This window comes from Akebia trifoliata, chromosome 7 (assembly GCF_017979445.1).
Source record: "Akebia trifoliata isolate Shusen 1 chromosome 7, ASM1797944v1, whole genome shotgun sequence".
Classification (NCBI taxonomy): Eukaryota; Viridiplantae; Streptophyta; class Magnoliopsida; order Ranunculales; family Lardizabalaceae; genus Akebia; species Akebia trifoliata.
In genome coordinates, this window is record NC_141381.1 from 15,451,935 (window position 1) to 15,474,687 (window position 22,753).

At 34.4% G+C, this 22,753-nt stretch overlaps 1 long non-coding RNA gene across 1 annotated transcript; it reads right to left on the bottom strand.

Annotated features, from left to right (window-relative positions):
• Window positions 1-11,285: 11,285 nt before the first annotated feature.
• Window positions 11,286-19,878, bottom strand: LOC147398268 (uncharacterized). The gene is made up of 3 exons (XR_015180200.1): window positions 19,665-19,878; window positions 16,283-16,370; window positions 11,286-11,539 (listed from the first exon to the last, which is right to left on the bottom strand). It is a non-coding gene; the product is annotated as an uncharacterized LOC147398268 (long non-coding RNA).
• Between the last annotated feature and the right edge of the window lie 2,875 nt (window positions 19,879-22,753).

Sequence of the window (22,753 nt, forward strand, 5' to 3'; positions counted from 1 at the left end):
GGAGAGAGCTCGCGCTCAAGGACCTGACATTTTTCTTGTTCGGGGAGAGTTCTACCCTCAAGGATCCGAACACCCCGACGAATTGCTAAATCAGGCTGTAAAATGAACTGTCACTAGCTTTGGCATTCGGATATCGCACTATCTATCAAAATAGATTTGCTATCTAGTTTGCTTCAACCCTCTGCCAACGAGGGGCATCTGTAGACACCCATTTTTTGCACTCGCCTGATTAATCAACTCGACCACCCAATCGCAACGGTTCCCAATGATGGATGTTTATTCCAGTGCTTTATTTTGTCACCAGATATGTTTCAGAAATTCGGATGAGGTATCTCGAACTGACAAAACCTTAGAAACCACGCTACGCTAGGAAAATACGATCCCAGAAACGTAGAAATCATCATATTGCAGACCAAAAAGAAGCTTCACGATAAAATCACTAAAAATGACCAAATTACCAAAATACCCCTAACATCAAAATAACCCTAGAACCTACGTTACGCTTAGGAAGACCCATTCAAACACATAAAACCACAAATCGAAACCAAATAAACCACTTCGCCAATTTTCACTAAAAATGACAAAATTACGAAAATACCCCTCATAAAATTCATAACCATTTCACACAAAAATTTCATAAATGACAAAAAATAACATTCTCATTGAATTCCTTACGAAAAACTGATTCCAAAACATCCCAAAACATTGAAAAATGACTTAAAACGTAAAAAATCCTCTCCGAGGGCAAAACGATAATTTTACAACTTTAATAATTAAAAATTTTGAAATAAATAAATAAATTATAAAAAAATGTAAAGTGAAACATTAAAGTCAATCAAGTAAGACCAAAGTCAAGTAAGGCTAAAGTCAAAACATTAAAGTCAACCAAGAAAGACTAAAGTCAAAAAGTCAATCTCATAAGACTAAAGTCAAAACCCTAAATCAAAACACTAATCAAGTCAATCTCATAAGGCTAAAAGTCAAAACCCTAAATCAAAACCCTAATCTCTAATCAAGTCAATCTCATAAGACTAAAAGTTAAAACCCTAAATTAAAACCCTAAAGACTAAGTCCATCTCATGAGACCAAAGTCTAAACTCTAATTGAAACCCTAATTGAAACCCTAAAAGAAACCCTAATCAAACCCTAATGCTTCTAAAAAACTTTATAAATAGGAGTCTCCACACCCTATTTTCGTATAAAAGAAAAAACCCTAGGAAAAGTAGGTGAAGAAGCCTCCACAACCTCTCCAAAACCCTAATTTTGGAGCCTCAACTCCTTACCTAATACCCCTGCTTCGATTTTAGCCTAAAAAACACCCAAAAACCTCTTAAAAACATCCCAAAAATTCACAACAAATTCGAAGCACCCAGATCCAAGAAGGAGATACCTTACCGCGAAGATCAGAAATCAGATCCGGAGATAGAACGAAGTAAGGAATACGGTACAAGGAGCCGTTTTCACCAAATCTGAGGGAATAACACTTTTGCAGATCGAAGGTAAGATTTTCATTATTTTTTAATCTAGGTTTGTCATTAGCGATGTAGATTTATTTGGGATAAGTAGAGACCGGCAATGGCCGGGCGAGGTTGGTGCCTAACACCTTCCAACCCCGTAACATGATCCCCGGATTCAGATTTTCTGTAGTAGATTAGTTCTTTTTATCCATTTTAGAGTCAGTTTGGTTCCTAGACCATAATAACTAGGTGGCGACTCCCAAACCTCAAGGGTCAAAAGCGGATCCGCGCACCCCGCGGATCGAGGGCCCTTTCACACACGATAGAGGGATTTATTCCAGGCATTTTCTCAAAGGACCATGCGATCACGTCCTTGTTACTCTTCAACAGCTATACTAGGATATCCTACTCTGGCTGTAGTTAAGTTTCTCTAGCGCTAACAAATTGTTCCCCACTGGTGCTAAGGTCTACCTGTTATACTGCCTCGACTATCGTTGCCCATTCTACCCGTGGTTCATTCAGTAATTGCTATAACTGCTCCTTCTCAATAGGTGGCTCCTTTCTCTTCTTCTGGGGCTCAGTGTCATGACACTTTCTTGGCTTTAGTGCTAAGTTAAAATACCTCTAAGCCATTTCCTGGTCTTCCTTGATCTCCATCATACCAGTTTTGCTCAAGAATCGAATTACTTGATGGTAGGTCGACAGAACGACCTTCATTTCGTGTATCCACCTTCTTCCCAAAATGGCATTGTACGCGGAGTTTGCATTGATCACTATGAACCTTGTCATGACCACCTTTGCTCCTACTGTCACAGGGAGTGTGATTTCTCCTGCCGAGTTGCTTGGAGACCCATTGAATCTGAACATGATTGACTGAGTCAACAAAAGACTCTCCAAGATTTCCATCCTCTTTGTCGTATCTAGGAAAAGGATGTCTATTGCGCTCCCGGCGTTTACCAAGATTCTTCTAAGGTCCATGTTCCTAAACAGGAGAGCTATGATGAGCGCGTCCTGATGAGCATAGCTATTCCTCACAGGTTGTACTATTTGAATACTATCGCCTGTTCCCCCATGGTTGGGCTCGGCTTCTTCTCCATGCTCACTCCCAGGGTAACCTGGTTTATACCAACCTAGTGCTGGATCTTCATTACTCTCACCCAGGCCAGTTGCCTATACTTTCTATCTGACTCGTGTACCCCCGTGATTGTGTGCACTACTTTGCGTCCCTTAGGACTGTGTTGTTTGTCTCCTCCGCTCTGTTGAGGTGGTGGTTTTCCGATTCTCTTCCCTCTAGGCCTCTCGTCTTCTTCTCCCTATAGAGGCCATGTACCTCCTGAGCTTCCTGTCATCAACCATATCTTTTATGATATGTCACAGCCTATAGCAATCCTCGATCAGGTGGTCCTCTGCTCCATAGTATTCGCAATACAGTTTCCTCGACTTTTCTCGATAGCCCTGAGGTGGCTATTCGAAGCTAGGATCACTACGTATGTGCCTCAGTATCACTGAAAGTCTTTCGTTGAGCGGTGTATATACCCATCCTTTCTTCCACCTTGACTGCTCATTTGGGTCCTATCATCTCTTCCTATTACCCGCTCTCTTAGCTCGGTAATTACTTTTTGGGCTTCCTGACCTCTTTCCCTATTAGCAACTATTTGTGCTCCCCAACCCCTATTTTTTATTGACTCTTCCACCAGGATGTACTTCTCCACTTTCACATAAAGATCCTCAAGCCACGTGGGGCATATTTTATTAATAACTCATGCAACTATCTCAAGGATGATTGCTGCCACATAAGCTGTCCTTGAACAACATCTATTCCATGAAATTTAAGTTGCATGGAAAGTAAATGGAATTAAAGACAAATTAACCTAGAAATTTAAATTTGCATGGAAGTAAAGAATGTAAGAACAAACTGCTCTAATGCTCTCAAAGACCATATTGAGGGCTTATTGGAGGAGATTACCTCAAAGAGAGATTGCTTTCTACCCCCAAGCCTCTGGACTAGAAATCAAAAGATCAACATTATTAAACCATAAATTGTGTAAATAAGGGAAAATTGCTTAAAAGATAAAGAAAATGTAGTGAGAGTAGGGGGAATTAGAAGGGAGTTTGAGCTAGAACTTATCTCACCTCGATCTCCTTATTCTTCTTCTTTCTTCTTAGGGGATAGCTTCTTGAGAGAATGAGCAGCTATTTGAATAGAATGTTGAGAAGAATTAGGAGCTTTGAGAATGGATTTTGATAGAATTCCAGAATTATAATTCTTTTCCTCATCTTTTCTTGCCTTGAATTGGCCTCTTATTTATAGGAGAGACTCATGAGACTAAATTTATCCTAAATCTTTAAGTTCTTAATAATTTCACTAAAACCTTAATGAGATAGCCAAATTACCTCTCCTCTCTTTGGCCTTGATAGTCTTTCATTCACCTACAGGTTTCACCAATCAAGATGATCAAGGGATATATTAATAAAAACCCAATAGTTTCTAGAGAATTCTAAATGAGAGATAGAAGTATCCTAAGACCTTAGATTTGACTCAAATTCTAAAGACCTAGGTTAGATGGCATGTAAAATAGAGGGGTGTTTTTGGCCATTCTTGATAATTTGTCAGGCTAGCTCTCTAACAACTTGAGGATATATTGGTCATTAGGCACAAGTTCTAGGGACTTCTCTAGAGTGGATGAAATAGTCATAGGCTCTTGAACATGGCCAACTATATTGAATGCCATGAAATTTATTTGAACATTGAAGGAGGTTAGAAGGGTATGAAGGTGAATTACTCTTAATGGTTCTCAACAAATTGGGGTTAGAAGAATAATTCACCTTAGGTGGTGACAAAGAAGGAAATTAGGTCAAGTTTAGAAGACAAGGGGATTACTAAAAGAACCTAGGTGAGGTAGAATTATGAGGTTTAAGGCATGGCTGCTTAGGGAATCAAGATGGGATTAAAAGAGGGAAAATCTCAATTAAGAGGTTGGATGAGGTCATTTCTTAACAGAATTAGATGTATGCTAGGTACAGCCAAAAAAAACTTAGCTTTGCTTTTCTTGAGGAAAAGACAATGCAAGTTGAACCTGCATACATCAACAAGACATGTCAACATAAAAATTGGCTTGGCCATATGCACCAAATGGCCAAGTAAAGCTATGCTTAGCCATTCAGTTCATATGGCCAAGAAAAACTTGTTTTATGAAGATCCTAATTGATCATCTCTTATTGGTCTAAGTGGGTTCTACTTTTTTTTCGAAATTCTCTCGATTTGATTCTCTATGCTAGGTTTGAACGAGTTCTTGGGTTTGTTCTATCAAATTGGGGTGTCTACACTAACAATATTCCTTCATAAGCTTATTTTTGTGCTCTATGGCTAAGTAGAAAACTTGGTCATGAATGGGATTAAGAACCTAATTATAAAGAAAAGGAATCTCAAATAACATTGAAAGATAAACAAGAAAGGAATCCGTATTACCAAGGCCATCTTTACTATTTCCTACGTCATAGGAATAGTAAGCAATTTTGAATTTGGATATGTTTGGTGTCAATTTGGTTTATTTCAATTGGCGGTTGGTATAAGACAGGAATCCTTGCATATTGGAACATTTTAGGGAAATAATTCTTTAATTTAGAGGTAATTAAGGAGTTTCATCAAGGTAATTCATGGATTGGAGAAACACAACCCCTTTCATTATATTGAGTAAAATAAAAATTGTTTTTCTTTGAGAAATTTGATACTTATAAATTTAGTAGAAAGTGTTGACAATGTCATTTATAAGATCTAGGGTTCCATAATAAGGACTATATTGTCTTCAATGATTGCACATCCCAAATGCATATTTGTTCAAGATAGATAGGTTTTGGAACTCCACATAACGGCTATTGTAGAACAATGAGGTTTCAATTTGAGGCAACTATTCCTATGGTCATACAAGAAAATAAATCTGTTTGCAAAGGTAAGGGGTATCCCCTACCTATGTACTTAAACAAAACAGCTTGGTAATTGAAATGGAAAAATATGATATTGTACCCTTAAGTGTAAAGGGACATTAATTTTGGCCTAGATCACGAGGATTTCATCATTGAAAAATGAATCCTAATCCATGTCTTGCCTTAAAGTTACAATTTTGAAAAGTCTAGGATTTTCTTGTAATGGGCCCATTTTTATTGAAAAAGAGTCTCAAAAACATTTAACCTTAAAATCATTTTATGTGGTGGGTGCAAAGTGTGTATGGTTTAAGAAAAATATGATTTTTAAAAAGGACTCCAACCCCTATCCTTTCAACAGAGTTGAAGCCCAATCGATTGGGTGTAGAAGAGAGTATTCATAACATATTAAGGTTTTTCTAAACAAAAATTAAAAAAGAAGGGGGGGGGGGATAGACTAGAAAAATAGAAGAGGGAAGTAATTGCACCACTCTTTTCCTTGACCCTACCTTTTCTTGTCTTTCTTCTCTCCTTAAAGTCTTCTTGTTAGTCATCAAAGTAAGGCTTCTTGATCTTGAATTTAAGTGTAGAGACTTACGGTTGAGGGTTGAAAGGGTTTTAGTGTAGGGATTTGAGATTTGATATGGTTAGTTTAGGGATTTGGGATTGAGAAAGAGAGAGAGATGGCTTGAGAGAATTGATGAGATTTGAGGCTTGAGAGAAGGAGTCCAAGCATGAGATTAGTGTGCAAATAGGGTGGATTTTGGTCAAAAAGGTCCAAAAATAAGGGTTAAAGGAAAAGGGCATGAGGTTTGGGGATTTGACGTTAATGGTGGGTAAAAATGGTGTATGGATCTCTTTTTGACCCATTTAAATTGGTATGATCCAAATGGCTTGGGTATTGCAACCCATAACTCAGTTGAGTGCAAGTCAAGTTAAGAAAAGGGTAGGGTAGTTGATTGAAATAATGGATAAGGTAATGCAGTTAGGTGATTTGATTTTGGGAGGGTGAAGGAGAGATTGATAAGTGACAAAGTCGTAGGGTGATTAGTTAGGATATGTTGCTTTTTGGAGGATTTAGGTGAGTTGATTAAGGGAATATAGTGTAGTGTAGTATAAGGGTGACTTTTGAGACATTTTTCTGTGATAATATATAGTATGGTTGAGGCATGGTTTGGGTAATGATGACATTGCTTTTGAGAGGGCTAAAGTGGTGATGACATGCGGCAAGATTTGTAAACATGGGCTTTTATCCTTTTGTGGATCTTGACATTGCAACATGATTCTTTGAAATTTTAACACTCAAGTCATTTTCTTTTCGATTACAAATAATATCGTATACTTTTTTTAATAAAGCTTATAATTAATTTAAATATTAAAATTCATTTTTCTAAAACCATTTGAGAAAAATGATGCAAAACGATAAAATTTGGGTTTCTAAGGTGATTCACATAAGGTCGGATGACCAAACCCGAGAAATGTTGAACTATCATTTTTTATATGTGACTCTAGGTGGGTCGGTCGAGGGTAAAAAGTAGTTCAACTGAGCTTGTTGGGTTGACCAATTTTGTTGGGTCGATTGAACCTAAAAGTTGCATTATTTTCCAGATCTTCATGGGGCGAATGGTTGATTGACCGAGATGGGAGGTTGGTCGACTGAAGGTTCATTGATTGGTCAATGGAACTTTCGTCAGTCGACTGAGTAGAAAGGATTTTGTTATCTTCCTCAACGTTCTTGCCCCAAATTCGTCTAACTCTTCAAAAATCAATTTCAAGAAAAGATTCGAAAAGAAAACACACCGAACCACCAATTGTAAACATGAATTTTTAAAAGAATAATTTTTCCCTAATCTATAACAAAAATATGGGATTTTGAATTGAAAATTGATTTGCATTGAAAACTATAACCATCACGAAGATCTAAAAGTGCCCTGCCTTAGATCCAAGCTATAAAACCACAAAGAATGTAAGAGATCGAGTTAAATCAAATGTTTCACTCCCGAAAGTGATGAAAGGCTCTACTTCTTCGATTATCCTCAAAGTTTGTGACTAGTCGACCGATTTTCTCTTCTACGTTGAAACCTGATGGAACCTCTAAGTAGATAAAAATCTAAGTAGAAGGTGGAGAAGGATAGGTTTTTCTTTAGGATTTATTTTTGGAGAAGGAAATAAAAACCTATAAATTTTATCTAATTTTAGTATTTATAGTAACCTAGGGATGTAAGGGCCATTTTCAATTTTGTTTTTCTTTAATTTGAAAATGCCATCTCCCAAGTTTCAACTTGATGAACTTATAGTATATTTTGGGTCTTTTTCGATATCGATGCACGTTAAATTTCTAGTTCATTACAAGTCCATAGGTAAGTTAGCTTAGGTTTTAAATGAATGGGCTTTTCTAGGTTGGGTATAGAAGTTGGCTATGGTTAAAGTTAGAAAATGGTTAAAGTATTGGATTTAGATAAGGATTGGGAACTTGCTTATGGAATTAGTTTTGGAATTGAATTGGAAAAGGTTTGGGAGTGATGGAGGTGTAGTTTAGAAAAGGATGCAATGCTTATGCTTGGAAGCAAATGAGAAATTTAAAAAAACTAGTCCATAGGCCAATTAAAAGCCTTGGGTCATTTTATTAAACCAAAAGGTGGAATTTTGAAGAGTTGGACCCTTAGACCTTGTTGCTCATATTTTTTTCTTCTTTTTTTTAGCAAGTTATGAATTCCATATTCTTTATGCTCATGCAGTTTATGCCCTTACTAAAGAACAATATACATTATTGGTTCTTGTTGAAATGCAACATCCAATTTAAATTCTTGCTAATGAGTAACAGGCAGTTTATGTTCTTGCTAATGAGCAATATGCAGTTTAGGCTATTCTTAAGGTGTAAGACGTAGTTTAAACTCTCGCTAAGGAGCAGTATATAGTTTTGTCTCTTATTGAGGACGAATTTGCAATGTAAACTCTTGCTAAGGAGCAATATGCAATTTAAGTTTTACTAAGGAGAAACATGCAATTTAAGCTCTTACTAAGGAGCATCATGTAGTTTAAGCTCTTACTAAAGAGTAATACGAAGTTTAAGCTCTTACTAAGGAGCAACATGCTAAGAGAGTGTTTCTGCAAAAATAGTTTTGATAATTATTTGCCCCAGGTACTTCGATATTTTTTCAAAGAAAAAATTGAATTTTTCATCACATGCCTAAACTACTAGGAGAAAGCCTTTTTTAGTTATTTGACAATTTCTTTTTTAATTTAATGATTTTTTTAATGAAAATTATCCCTTTAGTATGAGACAAATGAATAGATCAAGAACTCAACATTGTTGAATACTGATCGAGGTATGCTCAACAAATAAAGAGTAGTTTTCCTCTGTTCTTTGTAAGTTCTTCTAGAGTCATCCATGCCATCAGATATTGACAAGAGGATTGAAAAGGATTGGATGGTGTTTAATCATGCTATAGAGTAGTGTGTGATGATTGGTGATTGATGGCAGGCTTTAGAATTTACTAGAGATATCGAGGGATTGCAGACACTTAATAAGTGTGTAGATTTCCTAACTTTCACCAAGTCTTACCCCACAATTTTTGCGCATCGACGTTCTTCTAGGTTTTTATCGTGCCTATGGTTTTTCATCATTTCACTATTTGATTCTTTTACCCACAGCGCCTTTGCAAGTTTTCATTATGCCTATTCAAATCATACTACCTTTCTTGTAAATTTCTCACGAACAATCATTCCACCATGGCTGACGAGAATTTATAATAAAATTATTTTTTTTAAATCATTTTTTGATTAGAGAATGCTTAATTTTAAAGCAAAACATGGATATGATTTAGGTTCATGCAGAAATGGTATAGGCTCAAAATATGGAATCTGATATGATAAAATTGGTTGAACTGGTGGTTTGCCATTTATTCTATTTTTTGTCAAAAGAAAGTACATCTCCCTTTTTGCGCGAGCTAGAAAGAACTTGTTGAACGATTGAGAGCATCAAATGGAAGGATGGATATTGTAGAAGTCGTTGCCGAAGCACAGGGTTTGAGATGACTTAACATCTTTGAATTCTTTGATTTTGTGGCATAGAACTATTTTGAAATCTTGGATTTAATGAAATTTGACGATAAATGTTTTTAGCCATACTTCGACAAGTCGGACTTGCATTGTCTCTAGAAACCTTTTTTTTTTTTTTTGTAAGGAGAAGAATAATAGATCTTTGACATTTCAAAGTCATAAGCCTATTTGGGGTGGTTCAAGGCTCTCGATTTAGAGCTGCCCCTGTGCGTTTGTTTAGGCTCCCTATTTTTGTTTGAGGATTGTTTAAGGCTCTCAATTGGAGCTGCCACTGCGCACTTGTTTAGGCTTCCTCTTTCTATTTTGAGATTGTTCAAGGCTTTCAATTGGAGCACCACTGTGCAATAAATTATGATCCATTTTCCTTTATCTTCGACTCCTTTTGAAATGATTTTTCTTTTCTTTTTTACTTTTTAAAAATGACCCTAGTGTGGGGTGGCATACCCCGGTTCTACATTATAGAAGGATGATGAATGCTCGAATGGGTTGACTAGCGCTAAATATGTTAAGATAGTAAAAGGAAAGACTCCCTTGATTTTGAGATTTGATTTTTCAAGAATAACATATTTTGACGACATATGATGTTCGTCGGCTCAAAATGACATAGTTTGTAGGTTAGAACCCTTGAATATGATAAATCCTTTGTGGTTAGACTAGAATTTCTCTTCAGATCTTCTTGTAGACAGAACATTCTTGTCGTGTGTTCTGTAATATTCTATATTTTTTCCTGATCCTCTTGGGTGTGCTTTCCAAGAAAAACTCAAATTTCTTGTTTAGATTTACACATGAATTGGTGCAAATATTTTTCCATTCTCATCTTAGGTCAAGGCTTGGTAGAAATCATGTTGACATAAACTTCTTTTTCAATTTGCGATATTCACTTGAAAATTGGACTTTAACGATGATAAAAAATGGAGTTGGTATTTTTAGAAGAAAGGCTTTGTATCGATGAATGAGATTTTTGATTGCCTGGGACTAAAAAATATTGGAATTTCCCTCGTTATGGCATGAAATTTTCTTTTATTGTTTTTATTTTTCACAATTTATACCAATGTGGACCAAGAGTATTCAAAAGATATTGGAAGAGAATAAGAGGAAAATCTTTAGGATTCTTGGGTTATCTATAGTCCTTCGATCAAACTGAGCCTAACTTTTCAATATTTTGTAAGACACCCAGGTCATTTAATGAGTCCAATATTCTTGGTGGTCATCAAGCTCAGAAGGATGTTTTAAAAAAATGAATTTTTTAATTGTAGTAAACTTTTGATTTATTTTTGAAAGTTTAATAATTTTTATTTTTAGTTTTATTCTTGTAGTGAACCTTATAAATTAACTTCCTTCCTGAGAATGAAGACCCGATAAATATTCCCTAGAAGGGATGCAACTTTTTATTTTTGAAGTTGTTTTTTTTATTATAATTTTTTATGGTGGACATTCGAATTAATACATTTATTGAGGATGTAGGTCCAATAAATATTCATTGGAAAGAATGTAAGTTTCTTTTTTAAGATTTTTTGGTTTTTTTTATGGTTGATTTTTTTAGGTGGACCATCTGGCTTCTTTGCATAGATCATCATGCTAGTGTTTCCAAGCTTACGAAATCAAAGATCAAATCAATTCAGATCCTATCCTCCGCCTGGGCTTCCAGTTGAACTAATGTTGAGGATATGGCGCCTTGCCAAACACTAACACAAAACCCTATGTCAAAACTCGAGGTATTAGGTGGCACCTCAAAATTTCGGCATGGTCTCCTTGGTTATGTTAGCATTCCAAGGCGTTCAACCTGCACCTAATAAACAACATACAATCCTGCATATATATATACAAAATATAACAATAGTGGAAGCCTACATACATCTAATAACGAATGATATATCATAGAACGGAAGGATAACAAAACACAGAATTATACAAACATCCTAACTCTAACAGAAGTCCTAACACTCAAGACAAAATTCATAATAGTCCTGGACAAATTGACACCACTAGGGGCTATAACCCCAATACTCACCAAGTGATGAACTCTGGCAATCTATCTGACCCACCAGATGATTCTCACTCGTGTTCTATATCTGCCTCGCCAAACTTCGGATCTGAAACTAAAAAATAGAGAAGGAAAGGGTGAGTAATAATGGTTACCTAGTAGGGAAGCAAGCAATTTCTATCAATAACCTCTCATAACATGAACGAATAAACATACTGAATCATTTTAAAATATACAAAATTTTACAGAAGAAATTACGATGAACTGGTACATATAGTCAAAGATGAGCAAAGAAACATTTTAAAACTGATATTACATCAAACAACAGTACTCAGTATAGCATTTTCTTTTTATACAAATCTGATTGATCAAATGGGAACATAAACGTGCATTTCATTTTATATATTAAAATAAGGCAACATATAAATAATACACATGGTGAAGTAATGGAATTACAGACTTGGGATTCACGACTGGATCGCTCCTAGTCGGGACATGATGTTACAATTCTTTACTAGCTTTTAGTTCTTGATTTTGTAGCCGATCGCTGCATTTACCACGTTTGGTTGACTATTTATCCAGCTCAGGCTGGCCTTTTGACGTGACCATAAACAATGGGTCTCTTTTCGATATGTCAGAACGTTCGACTACTATAGATAGTTGGTGATTACTGACTAATCATCTTCGTCTATGCCTATCAGGCGTGCATGTGATTCCCAAATTTACAAGTTCACTGGTAAAGATAGAGAGAAATATCCCGGATTCTAGTTGTGACTCCACTCTCATACGCGTCCCATACCATGTATGAGCTTGGTGGTCCCTACCGTACATCCAAGAATAGTACACCACTCCGGATGATATGACGCACTATCCCTTCAGGCATTTACAAACTCTTTAACAGCTCACAAAATAGCTATATATATATATATATATATATATTATTTCATTTGAAAACAAAAGAGAAATTAATAATACAAGGTTAAGAATGGATATTCAGTTTCCTACCATGCAAGTGTGGCCAATCGACCTAAAATAAATAACAGAACGAAAAAATAAACAGCGCCTCGCGCTAACAGAAAGTAAATAAACATGCAACCAGTAACATTATTCTTGGATATCCGTTCACCAACCTACACACAACACAACAATGTAAAATGCAGACATTACCCCTTAGGTGTGACTTTGACATTTTACCGTTTTCATACCCTTTTTTCCTTTTTTTTCGAATTTTACAATTTTCAATCTCTCAAACAAAATATCCACTTTCTGATATTCATCAACTCAATATGAGTTAATTGAATAATAAATCATTTTTCTAACTATGAAGTTCATTTTTATCAAAAACCTTGAAAAAGTACAAAACTTATATTAAAACGGGGTCCGAACGGTGCACGGGACCCAATTGACAGAAATAACCCGATGAAACATTCTACTCACGTGTAATTTGTTATAAAATACTATTAAACATATCAAATATGTAAATTCTGACGTGAATTTGAAATAACCAATTGAATTCTATATTTTTGGAAACTCACCACAAATTTTTAATAAAATTTCAAATGCAATTTTCACAATCTACGATTACTAATAGAAATTGAGAGTTCCTTACAATCTCTATGCGAAGGAATTGAAATACGTGAGCAGAAATCAAGATGAACAACACGTAAATCGAGGCGAACGATGCATAAATCGAGGTAACTCGTACTTCGAGACGGTTGATTTTCAAAATCAGTCTGGTGATTTCGAAGATCTCGATGTCGTTGTCCTTTTCCTCTTTTGCGGCAGAGGACGGTTTGACTCCGAAACGGATGAAATCCGAGGTCGAAGTTTCGAAATCCCCGTATATATGTACGGGTGAGTTTTGGCGATACGGGGTGAAAAAGACTAGAAAATGGAAGGAATTTGGGTGGGTTTTGTAGATGTCGAGGCTGCGGACTTTTCTTCCTTCTGCGTTAGTTATCGACAGCGAGCCGTTTGCAAGGAATCTAAGGTGGAAGATTAAAGAAAAAATAATTTTTTTTTTAAAAAAAAATAGGTTGTTGTTGGATGGGTTGGAGAAGAAAAAGTGAAAAGAAAAAAAAATTTATTTTATTTATATAAAATTTGGGACAAAATCGGTATTTCGTCTATTATTTTGATCGACGATAATTTGACCATCCAGACTCCAAAACTAACAAATGAATACTCTATTTCATCTAATTTTTTGTTCCGGATCTAATGGTATGATAAATTTCTTCAAATTCTATCTCTACCAAAAATTTACATTTTTGCCTGAGGTGACCCCTTAACTGGACGTCGTTTTCATTTTTGACGATAATTTGACTTTCTGATCTTCAAAAATGACAAATAAATAGTCCATGTTCAATAATTTTTCGTTACAAATCCAATGGTATAATCAAATCTTAATAATTATTGCTCTAGCAAAAAGTCACTATTTTAGCCTGATCCGACTCGATAATCGAGGATTTTGCAACTTTTATATTCGAACTCACATTTGAGCGTGCTTACAAGCTAAAGTATGTTTTTTGATCATTTTGAATCCAATGGCGAGGTCAAATTCCATTAAAAATGATCAGAAACATCCTAAAGTTTTACCCCTAAGTCCCACTTTCAAGATTTTCTTAAAATTCCACTATTTATTTTCCTCGAGATACGAATCAAAATTTTGGGGTTTTACATTCTCTCTCCCTTAATAAAAATTTTGTCCTTGAAATTGAAATCATACCTTATCGAGATTTGTCGCGATTCCACTAACACGACATGTATAATAAACAACACCTATTTTCGATTACCATCTATTCTTAGTCCTAGTCAATCTCGTTTATAACTCGTAGACTTATGTCTCCCATACTCTGTCCATCCAATACATTCATTAATTAATCACTCTAATTCAAATTCATATTCCAACTAATCCATTATTTTTATAACCCTAAGATAACAATCATTTTACCATGTATCACTTCCCCACCAATGGTTATCAACAACAATACTTTCAAATCTTCTCTATTCTTTATGTTTACTTCTCTCACCAATTACACCGTCTATTATATTTTACTCATACTTACCCTATTATTACTCCTCATTGCCAATACACCAATATCTTTATATTCAATGCAGTATTCCATTTCTACTTACCGTGATATCTCCTCATAATTTTCATGATTTAAAACCTTAATCAAGAGGTTAAATCTTACATCAAATAAATTGTTTCACAACTAACCACGTGTGAAGGGCTTGACAAATACTTCTTCAACATGAACACGTGGAACATCTGGTGAACTTGCTCAAAATCTGTTCAACTACTTCAAACGATCTCATAAGCTGCAAGTCACACGCTTTATTTCTCTACTCCCAAAATTACAGTATTGACCAGTTACTGTTTAAATATCATTGTAATATCAATTAATCCTTATTCATGTAACTTTATATTTTGTCTAAATCATACATATTTCCACTTATCATCTAATATTGACAGTACCACAATTAACCTTTACAAATCTCACAACTATCTCTCCTGACTTTCAATTCATAAGCAATATTGCTATCTTACCTTCTTAATCTATTTCTCACAATTCCATTAAGTCACCATTAATGCAACCTTATCACAAAATCATTCCTTCTCACATTTTATATTGACCTACCTTGCTTTCAAAATTACATTTTCTATCTAACTCTTCCCTACTATAATTCTAATCCTTTTAACACTACTTTTAGCTTATCCAATTGCCAAATCCAACATGTTCCACTATTCATAAATCTACCCCTTACCTTTCCTAATGAAATTCATCATTCACACGTCGAGTTTACCTCCAAATACTCATTCATTTTGATGGCCTACCAAATTTCTATTTTAGATTGCACACCTATACTCTGTAGATTCTTACCTAATCTTTCTAAAAAATCTCTTTCTTTCTTCACAAGGTATCATCCTAAACATCACTTACAACAAATATTTTTAGCCTTTATGCACACAAACCCAACACCATATTATTATCATGTTATAAATGTACTCAACAACCTTTTGTCAATTATAGTCTTCTGGTGGCGTAGACAGTTTTATTACTTGGCCTATCTCAACAATTTCTAACTTTAATAAGTGTGCATTATCTTATCAGAAGCATATGATCTAAAGGAAACATCATTGAATAGAAGTCCAATTTTCCTGTAAGTTCAGAAATCTTCACTTTATCAGAAGCAAGGCATTTCTCCGAACCACACCAACATCATTCTCATAGAAGCATTAACTGCTAGTACAATAAGGAATCTAGTAATGCATACCCTTTTTATTTCTAACAGAATGAACCTATAGTCTTATCCTACGCTTGATAAGCTCTAAGGATTTCTAGACACAGAAGAGCTCGCAATCCCAATACGAAACTACTAATGAGCTCGAATATCAGACTCCTAATGACATTCTATGATTATCGCTAATGTCTGTGGTATCATTCAACTCCTCGAAATATAACAGATCTGTATCCCTTATGGATCTAATACTATGCTCTGATACCATCTGTGGCGCTCCGCCAAACACTAACACAAAATCCCATGTTAAAACTCGAAGTATTAGGTGGCACCTCAAAATTTTGGCATGGTCTCCTCTGTTTATGTTAGCATTCAAAAGGATTTTAACCTGCACCTAATAAACGACATACAATCCTGCATATACATATACAAAATATAACAATAGCGGAAACCTACATACATCTAATAATGAACGATAGATCAGAGAATGGAAGGATAACATAACACAGAATTATACAAACATCCTCACTCTAACAGAAGTCCTAACACTCAAGACAAAATTCATAATAGTCCTGGACAAATTGACACCACTAGGGGCTATAACCCCAATACTCACCAACTGATAAACTCTGGCTGTCTATCTGACCCACCAGATGATTCTCACTCGTGTTCTATATCTGACTCGTCAAGCTTCGAATCTGAAACTAAAAAATAGAGAAGGAAAGGGTCAGTAATAATGGTTACCTAGTAGGGAAGCAAGTAATTTCTGTCAATAATCTCTCATAACATGAACGAATAAACATACTGAATCATTTTAAAATATACAAAATTTTACAGAAGAAATTACGATGAACTGGTACATATAGTCAAAGATAAGCAACTAAACATTTTAAAATTGATATTACATCAAGCAACAGTACTCAGTATATCATTTTCTTTTTATACAAATCTAATTGATCAAATGGGAATATTAAACTTGCATTTCATTTTATATATTAAAATAAGGTAACATATACATAATACACATGGTGGAGTAGTGAAATTAGAGAGTTGGGATTCACGACTGGATCGCTCCCAGTCGGGACATGATGTTACAATTCTTTACTGGCTTTTAATTCTTGATTTTGTGGTCGGTTGCTACATTTACCATGTTTGGTTGACCATTTATCCGGCTCAGGCTGGCTGTTTGACGTAACCGTAAGCAATGGGTCTCTTTTCGATGTGTCAGAACGTTCGACTACTATAGATAGTTAGTGATCACTGACTAATCATCTTCGTCTATGCCTATCAGGCGTGCATGCGATTCCCAAATATACAAACCATTCGTATACGACCACCTTTACATTACAAGTTCACTGGTAAAGATAGAGAAGAATATCCCGGATTCCAGTTATGACTCCACTCTCATACGCATCCCATACCACATATGAGCTTGGTGGTCCCTACCGTACATCCCAGGATAGTATACCACTACGGATGATATGAAATACTATCCCTTCAGGCATTCACAAACTCTTTAATAACTCACAAAATATCTACATATATATATTATTTTCATTTAAACATAAAAGAGAAATTAACAATACAAGGTTGAGAATGGATACCCAGTTTCCTACCATGCAAGTGTGGCCAATCGACCTAAAATAAATAACAGAACGGAAAAGTAAACAGCGCCTCGCGCTAACAGAAAGTAAATAAACATGTAACCAATAACATTATTTCAGGATATCCGATCACCAACCTATACACAACACAACAATGTAAAATGCAGACATCACCCCTCGAGTGTGACTCTGAAATTTTACCGTTTTCATACCTTTTTTCCCTTTTTTTCGAATTTTACAGTTTCCAATCTATAAAAAAAAAAATTTCACTTTCTGATATTCATCAACTCAATATGAGTTAATTGAATAATAAATCATTTTTCTAACTATGAAGTTCATTTTTATCAAAAACCTTGAAAAAATACAAAACTTATATTAAAACAGGGTCCGAGCAGTACACGGGACCCAACTGACAGAAATAACCCGATGAAACATTCTACCCACGTGTAATTTGTTATAAAATACAATTAAACATATCAAATATGCAAGTTCTGACGTGAATTTGAAATAACCAATTGAATTCTATATTTTTTGAAACTCACCACAAATTTTTAATAAAATTCTAAATGTAATTTTCACAATCTACGATTACTAATAGAAATTGAGAGTTCCTTACAATCTCTATGTGAAGGAATTGAAACACGTGCGCAGAAATCGAGACGAATGGCTCAAAAATTTAGGTAACTCGTACTTCGAGACGATTGATTTTTGAAACCGGCCCGATCGTTTCGAAGATCTTTATGTCGTCGTCCTTTCTCCCTTCTACGGTGGAGGACGGTTTGACCTCGAAACGGATGAAATCCAAGGTAGAAGTTTCTTAATTCCCGTATATACGTACGGCTGATTTTTGACGATACGGGGTGAAAAACATGAGAAAACAGAAGGCATTTAGGTGGATTTTGTAGATGTCGAGGCTGCGGACGTTTTTTCCTTCTGCATCGGTCCTCGACGACGAGTCGTTTGTGAGGAATCTAAGGTAGAAGATCGAAAAAAAAAAAAAAAAAAAAAAAATGGGTTGCTGTTGGATGGGTTGGAGAAAACGAAGTGAAAAGAAAAAAAATTAAAATTTTAATTATATAAAATTTGGGATGAAATCGGTATTTCGCCTATTATTTTGATTGACGATAATTTGACCATCCGAATTTCAAAACTAACAAATGAATATTCTATTTCATCTAATTTTTTATTTCAGATCTAATGGTATGATCAATTTCTACAAATTCTATCTCTAACAAAAATTTATATTTTTGACCTGAGGTGACCCCTAAACTTGACGTCGTTTTCATTTTTGACGATTATTCGACTTTCTGGTCTCCAAAAATGACAAATAAATAGTCCATGTTCAATAATTTTTCATTAAAAATCCAATGGTATAATCAAAACTTAATAATTCTTACTCTAGCAAAAAGTCACTATTTTAGCCTTATCTGACTCGGTAATCGAGGATTTTGTAACTTTTATATTCGGACTCGCATTTGAGTGTGCTTACAGGCTAAAGTATATTTTTCAATCATTTTAAATTCAATGGTGAGGTCAGATTCCATTAAAAATAATCAGAAAAATCCTAAAGTTTTACCCTTGAGTCCCATTTTCAAGATTTTCTTAAAATTCCACTATTTATTTTTTTCTCGAGATACGAATTGAAAATTCTGGATTTACAGAGGCACTAGTAGTTGTGTGACCCACAAGATAAGTGTAGAATGAGTGCTCCAGTGTCGAGACAAATGTGGTGTTTATCTCTTGTTCTTGCATTTGTGACTTAACTTGAGAGAAAGATTCTCGCCATCTTCAGGCATACTTCATTATACTTTCTTGTGGCATTTTGGTTATTATTTCCATGTTGTTTCTATTCAGCCCAATGTTTGTATTGAACTTGTAATTGGTTAGATGTTAGGATTTCCTGTTTTCAGTTTTCTTTGAGTTTGTTTCAGAGTAGGCTTTAATGTTAGTGTGAGGTTTTACCATCTTTATTTATTGGTAGATTTTCTTTGAGTTCTAGTTTACCTTTCAGTTATTTTATAGTATTTAGATATTTATATGTCAAACTTGTTAAATTTTTGCTACGATACTATTATTTATCACCATACTTCTTTATTTATGTTATTATCATTGTGAAAGTGTTGTTTTAGTGCCTTGGGTTCTTACATGTAATCAAGGACATTCGTATTAGAATTTGGGGGACCCACATAGAGATTATGTTTTACCTCACCCTTGCATTCGTAGGTTTCGGCCCCCAAGAATTTGGGGCGTGAATTGTCTTATTATATACTTGCTGTCTTAGCAAATCGAGGAACTCTTGATATACAAATACAAAGTAAAAAGTAAACAAATAATAACAAGTAGAAATAAAATAAAATCAAAGATAAAAAAGATTAAAAGAGAGTATATATTCACCTCATTTGGGGGCATTTATGAAAATTATATTGAGGGTGTACATCATTATAGTAAAATGTTCCTACATATCAAAAGCCAACCTGAAATAAGAAAAAATAAATCACGTCACATAATTCAATAACATGAAAATAAAATGTATATATTTGTTAATCCATCAAGGTAGAAATTACCCAACAAGTTCAATAAGATGTATCCTTAAAAACTTGTCATTCTAGGAAATCATCTTTTACCTTTTGTGAAGAATACTTAGTTCACTCTAATTCTATGTTAGTGTAAAGAATTTCTTTTTCTAGGTCAATCTATTAAATAAATTTATCACAAAAAAAAATCTCCCAAAGTAATATATGTCTATGAGAGTGTGTGTGGTAATATTTAGGCAGTTAGAACAATTAGAAATAAGCTTAAATTAACCAAGTTATAAACACCTTTGTAAAGGGAAGTGATTGGAGGAACAAGAATTGAACAACTAACCCCCAATTAATTTGTAGGATAAGGCTTTAATAATGATAATGATGAAGTTAATATTGTAATTAATATGCTCTAATGGGGTTATTTTTTCTCTCTAAAAGGATAATATCTGATTTATCCTTCTTCCAATATTAGTTATCTAGGTAAAGAGGTAACAAAGATAGAACAAAAAGTAAATATCAAAATCCTCAATGAATTTGATGATTCCACTATGAACCTGAAAATAAATGCATAAAATATATTAGGTTACAGATATATTTTATTGATATGGACACTTCGAGGATCCAGCCTCCATACATCTAGCCTCCTGGATGGGGAAAAGTCTCCTAAAGGATTTCACCAAAATACTAGTAGTCTGTTCTTTCTTTTCGACCTAAAACCCTAAACCCTTATAGCCTACTTCCTAAATATATCATTACAAAGTAAATCAATCACATCCTTAATCAAATGTATGAGAATCATAATATATATTGCTTAGAAAAAAAAATTTTTTTTATTGATTAATCTTATAATTACTCCTAGTTTTATTTAAGTTACTAAGTAGAGACTATAAAAAGTTCTTTAGAAAAAAATCCGATAATTTTGAAAATTTTAAGAGATGGATTTTCAACGAATTGATATTTCTTGTTGAAAAAATTGATGTTCACTGTTTAGACACAACCATTATTTTTAGTGTTGTTGGATCCAAGTTCTCAATGAAAGAACGGTTGGAAAACACAAATAACTATCAAACAACGGGAGCATTAAAAGAAATTCGATGAACCCATTCCTCAATCAAATCTTTAAGATTTGCAATGAAATACAATCGGATGATCATATTATAATACATATTGATAAATGTTAGTTTTATTTAAGTTACTAAATAGGGACTATTTCTTGAGAAAGAATCCAACAAATTGAAAAAGTCAACAGAAGGTTTATGAATCTTTATGAAAGGATCGATCAATGTTTACCATTCAGCATGACAATTATTTTTAGTGTTTCTTGATCTAAGTTCTCAAAGAAAGAACAGTTGGAAACAAAAATAACTATCTCAAGAAATCAAAGAAACAAAATAGAGAAGCAAAATGGCATAGAAACCTACAATTTACATAGAAAAGCATTCTAAACAACATATATCAAAAATATTTTCCAAAAATACCATGTATAAATGAATTTCAAGTGATACAAAATTAGAAGAAGCTAACAGAATATTAACTTTAACAAATCTACCTTATTGAAAGGAATAGCGAAGGAAAAGAGAGAAAATTGAAGATCACTTGAAGAACTATAAAATCAAGAACCATAGCTCCGTCACCTATAAACATGGAAGCCCCAAGTAAAGTCATAAATGTGAGACTAGTTTGAGGCTTCCAACCCCTCCCCAAAACCTCAAGCACAATCTCCAAACAAAATCCACAAATGCAAGACCTAGGGTTAGCATTTGGGCTTTTTAATATTTTACCTCCTCGAAATCATAAATGACTGTTTCATGTTTCATCTTTGGCAAATTAGGGTTTTACTTTCTATGAAATGCAAAAAGACATAAATACCCTTACAAGGAATAGTTTAACTTAGTAGTTGTAACTTTCTTCTCTCTTAGTCTTTAACAAATTTGTAAGATTTTCATGCTATACTCCTATTATACATCACTTTGGGCCCACAATTCTAAACAACTTTGTGTTTGGAAATCAGAACCATTTTGGACCATCAGAGCTCCATGAGCAATGGCTGAAGCAGTTTCAGTACTTTGAAGGACCCAAATATGAGAAACTAAAGGCATAGATCAGAATTTTGAAGCCAAAATGATAGAGGAAAAAGGGACTTAAGTGTTAAAATTTTTTTTATAGTGAATTGAATTCGTTATAAATAAAAAAGCAAGGGAAGATTATTTCTTTTCTCTTCAATTGTAAGGGCCCCACTCTATGCTTTTATAAATAGAGGGGCCTACCTTGGTTCAAGGATCGAAGTTTGCGAATTCTATAGGGAAACTCAGTAAATTTTTCTCTAGAACTTTAATTGAATAAGGAATCAAGAATTTTCCACACCTTTTTTGCTTTGTCTAAGTGATTTGAGTTCAAATCTAATTTGGTGAACCATTTTTTTAGTTTATTTATCTAAATAAAGTTTTTTTGGGAAGCATAATTCAAATTCCTTGTAGATCAAGTTAAGGTAATTAGATCTAAAGTGGATTTAACCACCTCACCACTTGTCAGACCAAATCCTTGATCTCTTCTCTTTGTGGTGGGAACAAGATAAAATACTCAAGTTTCAACGTCTCCCTCTATGGTATCCCTAGATGCTCCGAAATCAAATCATTGTATCGTATCTGTCTCGAATAGAGTAGATCCAAAAGAAGAGGAAGAAAATGGTGCTTTCCTTGACTGTGGATTTTAATTTCTAATTGGAGTGAACATCACATACTCTGCTACAGAGTCATGCCTTTCAGAATAAAAAACATAGGGGTAACATTTCAATGTCTAGTCACTCTAATTTTCGAGAAACATATAGGGAAGACTATGGAAATATATATCGATAATGCTCTTATCAAAAGTACAAAGAGACAAGACCATATCCAGGACCTACAAGAAACCTTCAACATACTAAAAAAGAATAGGATGAAGTTGAATCCAAGAAAGTGC